Source organism: Antechinus flavipes, chromosome 5 (assembly GCF_016432865.1).
Source record: "Antechinus flavipes isolate AdamAnt ecotype Samford, QLD, Australia chromosome 5, AdamAnt_v2, whole genome shotgun sequence".
Lineage (NCBI taxonomy): Eukaryota > Metazoa > Chordata > Mammalia > Dasyuromorphia > Dasyuridae > Antechinus > Antechinus flavipes.
The window spans coordinates 209,092,000-209,098,644 of NC_067402.1; the positions used below are offsets into that span (position 1 = coordinate 209,092,000).

The 6,645-nt window shown below is 43.5% G+C and overlaps 1 pseudogene; it reads right to left on the reverse strand.

The window, feature by feature from the left end:
• Positions 1-3,160: 3,160 nt before the first annotated feature.
• On the reverse strand, positions 3,161-5,497 carry LOC127564920 (sugar phosphate exchanger 3-like; annotated as a pseudogene).
• Positions 5,498-6,645: the final 1,148 nt, after the last annotated feature.

Below are 6,645 nucleotides of genomic sequence, written 5' to 3' on the forward strand. Positions count from 1 at the left end.
CTGAGAGGATGCACATGGGAGGTTGAACCCCTAGTGATGGTAATAACTAACTTGAATTTGTTTTACAACGATGTTTAGACAGAGTCAGGAGAAGTAAAAGTCTTTGGCCCTTAGGAGGAGAAGTGAAAGCAGCAGGCAAACTGCCACAGGCTCGCCCAAAGATGTATCTTCCATTGTCCCTGTCCAAAGTCACCAACTTCTCTCCTTCTCCTCCTGCTGCAAAGATAGTCTCTGGCCACTGTCCCTCTGCCCTCTAATCCTTGCCTATGATTATCTTAACACCAAACCTTCACCCAGCAGCAACTGTGAGAAGAGCCATTTATCCAAACATATGCTAATAGAGTCATTGTCTCATATCCAATGAGTAATTACCCTTAACTGCTCCTCCTCTCATTCAAGCACAATTTTTTTCAGCGTTTCAGCCCTTTACAGCTTCCCATTGCCAATCTTCATTTTTCAAAGTCTTTATTTTCATCTTGAGACTCCTTTCTGCCTTTGCAAGTTGGGTTTTTTTTTTTTTTTTTTTTTTTTTTATGCTTTTGGTTTTTCTTGGAAGCATTTTTTTTTCCCTGGTTACTTTTTTCTCAGTTTCTTTTGATTTTAAGTACTTTTTTGAGCTCTACACATTTTCTTTGGTTTTGCAGCCATTGCACATTACTCTTTAGGGTAAAAGCTTTTTTTACTTAAGTGTCATCCTCTGAAGATGAGCTCTTGTCTTCCCAGTTCTGATAATATATTTCAATGGTGGGGTGCTTCCTTGCAGGTGTGTTTTTTAAAACCAGGAATGATTATCGAGCTCTTTTAATTGATGTATGGAAGGGGGGGGGTTCTTCAAGCTTCCTTTCAGAAGTGCCCTCTGACCAGGAACCCCAAGGACTCTGACCAAGGACCCCAAGGCAAGAGCTCCCCTTGCCTGCAAGTACCAGCAGCAGCAGCATCCCGGATCCACTGCCTCTGCAGCCGCCCAGAGCTGGATCCTCGCCAGGGCCACGTCCTCAGTGCCACGTCCTAGTCAGCCCAGCTTCCCTCAGGCCTCCAGGACTCAGACCTCAACTTGACAAGAGAGTGTGGGAGAGAAAAGTGTCTGTGCTTCTTCCTGAGGCTCTGACCGCTCCCGGCTTAGCTGAGGGGCCCCACTTGTTTTGGGGGATTTAGCCTGGAGGTGTTGCCACTTTAGAGAGCTTCATTACCAGTCCCATGGCTTTTTTCACAACCCTTTGGGTTGTGTGAAGGACCCCCTGTGATACCCCAAGTCTAATTTGTATGTCTACATTTCTCTAAATCACTGATTTGTTCCCTTTGTGGGGGAAATCTGGAGAGCCCAATCACCTTCCTAGCCCCCTCCAGAGCAGAAGTTTTTATTTTTATTTTTTTTAATTTTTTTTTCATTAAAAAAAATTTATTTATGTGACCACATTTTTTAAATAACATTTCAAAATGCTCCCCCCACCCGATTCTTCATGCAACCAACATTGTTTCAGATTTTTAAAAACAAAAAGATTAGGAATTTTGTTTCAATATAACAGGTATCTGAGAACCTTTTGCATAGCAAAGGATGAAAGCATTTTATAGTTGGTCTTTATTAAGATACATATTTCCTTAAGGGAGATAAAACAATAGGAAGTAAAAGGTACATACATGCTATATGTCCATCTATGCACACACAAACACATTTATGTCTGTATGTAAATGAACACATATATGTATATTCCTGTTGATATGCATACCTATATGTGTACACACACATCTATGCATGTATACACACACACATATATATATATATGTTCTTTAAAAGTGTATCTCTCATTTCAGACTACGTAAGACCAAATATCATGATGAAAACCTCTTAATGATATATTTAAGTAAAAAGTACACAGAACTATATATCTTTAATTACTCCACATGGGTTAAGAGTTGATAAAACAAATAAGGACTAATATGGGTCTTGAAATAACACAGATTATTCAGAAAAAAAACCTCTTATCATCAAATGCCAGAAAGTAAAGATTAGACTGAAGTTGATCTACTACGTGTAATTAAATCCAAAGCATGCAATTTACCTAACTTAGCTGAAAATAGGCCCAATATTAAACAAAGGGGAGGGAAGGCCCTTAAACAACATAACAGAAATGAGGCCATTGCTTATCTGAACCAAGCAGAGAAGCCATGAATCCTCCCAATAATAAAGTACTAGAGATTCATCCCTGGGAAATATTCAATATCTGGAAAATCTTAAGGCACTAACAAAATTCTAATTCTTACAGCTCACACGATGAAATGCTTACATACATAAATTTTGGGGGGAAAAGTCATCACCCATATAATTGGGTAGAGTATTGCTTGCCTTCTCAGTGTGTAAGGAAGGGGGTGGATGGAAAAAGAGAATTTGAACCTGAAAAAATTTCAAAATATATATAAAAGTCAGTATATATTTTTTTCTTCCCATGACTTCTGGCCCTTGTTAGCTAAAGTTTCCCTTTTTGTCAGCAAGAAGCAACAAAGTGATTCTTCAAGTCCATAAATACAGCATATTACAGAAAACAGGGAGGCTGAACATTGTTCCCTAACCAATTCAATGATTAAAAATAACTGGAAAATTGCACATTTCCCCTCAGCTAGCAGGTTTACATAATTTAATCATCCCCCCTCCCCCCCACCTATGGACACAATGATGGTAAAGCTGGTGACTAGTCAAAAATGCTTGTCCTTGAAGATGGTTTTCATTTTTCTATAACTCAGTTGCCTCCCAGACTTTAGCACTTTTCTAATATTGATTCTCAACTGTTGCATGCTACCTTCCACACAAAGTCTCTGCCTTCTTTCTAATTCTGATTCTTTGCTGAGATGACTTGGGGAGCTCACCTGGAACAGAGATCAATCTTCTAATAATAGGGTTTAAGATTATAACTCATTTACATTAGTTATTAAAGTCCCCTGGCAGCAAATTTGAGCCACTACATACTTCAGTTGCTAGTTATACTTTGGAATGTCCAAGATAATTAATCTACCTTATAAATCCTTGGAAAGGAAGGCTAATCGGTACTTCTAGGAGTTAAAAGTAATTCTTAATGAAGCCAAGTGAATTGAAAGAGTGGCTAGCAGAATGATTTAAAGCTAGAGAGCTAGTGATTAAGTATGTTGTATCGTTTCCCCCCAACAACTGAAATGCCAGAGGAATTTTTCAAACAAGGAAGACTTAAAACATTTCCCAAGTCCTACTCATGGACATGATGAGAACAGAATGCTTCCAGAATCACTTACTCCTTTGCACTGCAACCACGGACAAAACCCAGAGTAAACCACAGCGCTGAAGCAGTTCACTAACCACGATTCCTCATCTTCACTTAACTTTCTGAACTTGAAAGCTCAAGGTTTAGTGTGGTTTTCTGGAGAACAGATGCAACAATCAAGACAGCAGGTATAAACTGACCAAAGTCCAGATGAGCAGGAGAGTTAAAACAGAACGTCCTGTGGCCATTCTTGTAGTGTAGCCAGTTGTTTTACTTTGTGGCCACTCAAAGTCTGTTTCTCCTGTGACTGATAGTGCTAAATGTTGGATCAGGCTTAACTCAAGTTTTATGCCAAGTCATTTTGGAGGATTTCCCCTTCCTCCAATGATAATGATAATGATAATAATGATAGCTACCATTTACACAGTGCTTTTAAGATTTGAAAAGCACCTTATATAATGTTATCTCATTTAATGCTCACAACAATTCTAGGAGGTAGAGTCAGGCAGACAAGGATTAAGTGACTTGCCTGGAAGTCACAGAACTCGTGTCTGAGGCAGGAATAGAACTTAGGTCTTCTTGATTCCAAGTCCAGCAGTTTATCCCACCAATCACCTAATTTCCTCCAAATATGGTGACTTAAAAGAAATTTAAATTAAATAACAGTCCAGTTTGTGTCCTTTGTTTTATCTACAACAGCCTCTCTCCGAAGAACAATGGTCATTCATTCAACATATCTTATCTTCTTAGCACAAGAGATCTCATTTCCCTCACTATTAATGGTGAGATGAACAGAACTGTACAACTTGTCATTAAAATGAAGAAATAGAAAACCCACATCCAGCCTAAGTTGTCCTGAATGAAAGACACTAAAAACTGTCCCATTGCTGCTCCAATACTCCCGGTTCCATCAACAATTCCTGTAACTGTGGCCAAGGCTTTACTGCTTCCTTGTACTAATTCCTGGTGACCCTGGTGGTGCAAAAATAGCAGCACTAATCATATTAGAGGGTCCTCCAATGAAAAACCCTGTAATAGGGTGCATTAATAGTCTTATTGTTTGGAGAAGGGCTATATCCAACTAGGGACCTAATTGCCAGAAGCAGACTTCAAGCAAGCACTGGCGCTCTCTTCTGTAGCATGTCAGAGATGAAGCCTTGTAAAGTTCCACCTATAATTCCTCCAACATCATACCAAATGGAGAGTTTGTCAGCTTCAGCCTCTTTCCATCTAAAGTTGTTGCTCAAATAAAAGGGCAGCCAGAAGAAGGAGGAATAATTCACTAACTTCAAGCAGGCATGGGCCAGGGAATACAGCATAACTCCAGGAAGGCAACAAGCCTGATAAAAGCTGATTGCTTTGGGCTGATGGAGTGTACTTATTTCTTGGATTGAATACTTGGGTTCATGCTCTTCACTGTCAGTATTGTGAATTAGTGGTCTACAACGGTCATCTTCAGAACTTTCTTCTTCCTCAATCCCTGGAAGACCAATTTCTTCTGGAGATATCAAAAGCCCAAAGAAGATAACAATTCCACCAGCAAACTGTATTGATGCTGTGAACAAGAAGGCATACTCATACCCATATTGCCAAACTGAAGACGCCAGGCATGCTCCCAAAATATTGCCTCCTGAGGCACAAGCACTCCAGAGACCAAAAATGACTCCCCGTCCAGCTTTCCCAAACCGGTTGCCCATTACTGCAACAACACATGGCCAACCAGTGGCCTGGAGCAGGCCATTCAAAATCCACAGGGACTAGTTATAGAAACGAAGCCATTCTGGGAGGGTGCCAAAGCAAAATACCACCACTGCAGAGGAGCCCATGCCAAAGGACAGAACCCATCGCATATTGAACCGATCCCCAATTATACCACCGATGAAAAGACCCACAGCATAGGAAAAAAATGGTGTCCAGCATTACTAGGAAAAGAGTTGCTTCCTCTGCATTTGGAAATAAATGGTTGCTGGGTCCAAGGCTCAGCAGGCAGTTTTGTTTGGAGTCCATTGGCTAGAAGTGCTGACCTTCACCTTGATAAAGGTTTTGCTTGAAGCATGAAGAAGTGAATAACTGAAGAAAGTGAGCAGGAATGCAACACCATGATGATGAGTAAATCTGGACATGCAAGTCCTAACTTTGCAAAGTAGTGGGTCCAGCCATACTTTCTTCCTGTCCTTTCTACCTCAGCCTTGATCTTAATGCTTAGAAGCACCCAGGGTCAACAGCTGGTGACACCGCTGCCGTCGCCTCTGCCTCCGCATGGCCCAGCCGCGCCTCCCAGCGCTTCGCAGAGCGGAAGCTTTTAAAAACACGACCAAAACGATCGTCGTCGTCCCCCACCGTTTTCCTCCGGGATTTGGGAGGAGTGCTTGGGAAGTGTTGCTGGAGGAGGCTTGGACTGGGCAGCCGAGGCTGCCCCTCCTCTGGTGCTCCTCCAGGACCCCCTGGTTTTCCCAGTACCGACTGGGGACGTGTTGGTGTTTGTCCCAGGAGCCGGGAGTAACTGGCGCCCGGTTATTTGCAGAGGCTGCCGGTCAAGGGGAGGAGCTGCCTTAATAGAGGCAGCTCTGGCAACTTCCGGGGATGTCTTGGCCACCATTGTGAGGAGTGGAGATATTTTGGTGTTCCTCTTTAGAGGAACGCTCGTTATTTTGATTGGCGTAACTTGGGTGACTCCTGGGGGTGGGGGTCCTCCTCCCTGAGCCTAAGGGAAGGACAGTTGGTAGAGAACTCTCGAGGATGTCCCGCAGTTACATGGCGGGGCCGGGAACACTTTGGCCGGCCTCCGCCAGGGAGCAGCCATGGCCCAGCCTGGATCGGTTGTTAGAGCCACTGCATCTGCCCCCTCGGGGCTCACAGAGGAGCCTAAGAGCCCCTTGTCAGAAGATGTCTCTTCTCTGGCCAGCATAAAGTGGGGGAAATCGGCTCCTTGCCCAGGACAGGCCGGGGCGGCTTTTGCATCACCACCGTGAGGCGGTTCTATCATAGATATGATGGGGACTTGGAAGGGAACCCGAGCAGCGTTAACAGAAAATTTCCTCCCCGAGGATGGGGCCACAATGTCCTTTCCTCCCGATTTTGGCCTTCCCGCACTGCTCTCCTCCTGGACCTCCAGGTCCCCCACCTGTACAGCTTCCCTCTGTGAGGAAGGGGCGGTTCTTGGGTTTTTAATGAGGACCGCTTTGGCCTTTTGCAGTAGGCTCCTTCGGTCCTCCTGCACGGAATCTGTGAATGAAGAAGGGACCATATGAGCAATGGGGAAGCAATCAGGAAAGAGACTGTGGGCGGGAAAGATCGCAGCAGCCCAGGGATTATGATCTACCAGGAGTGATACCTGCCCTTTGGAGGACAACTGGACCCTTGTCAACATGTTCTTGCACCTGTTCTCTTTCTTTGCATTCTTGGAGGAAGCACA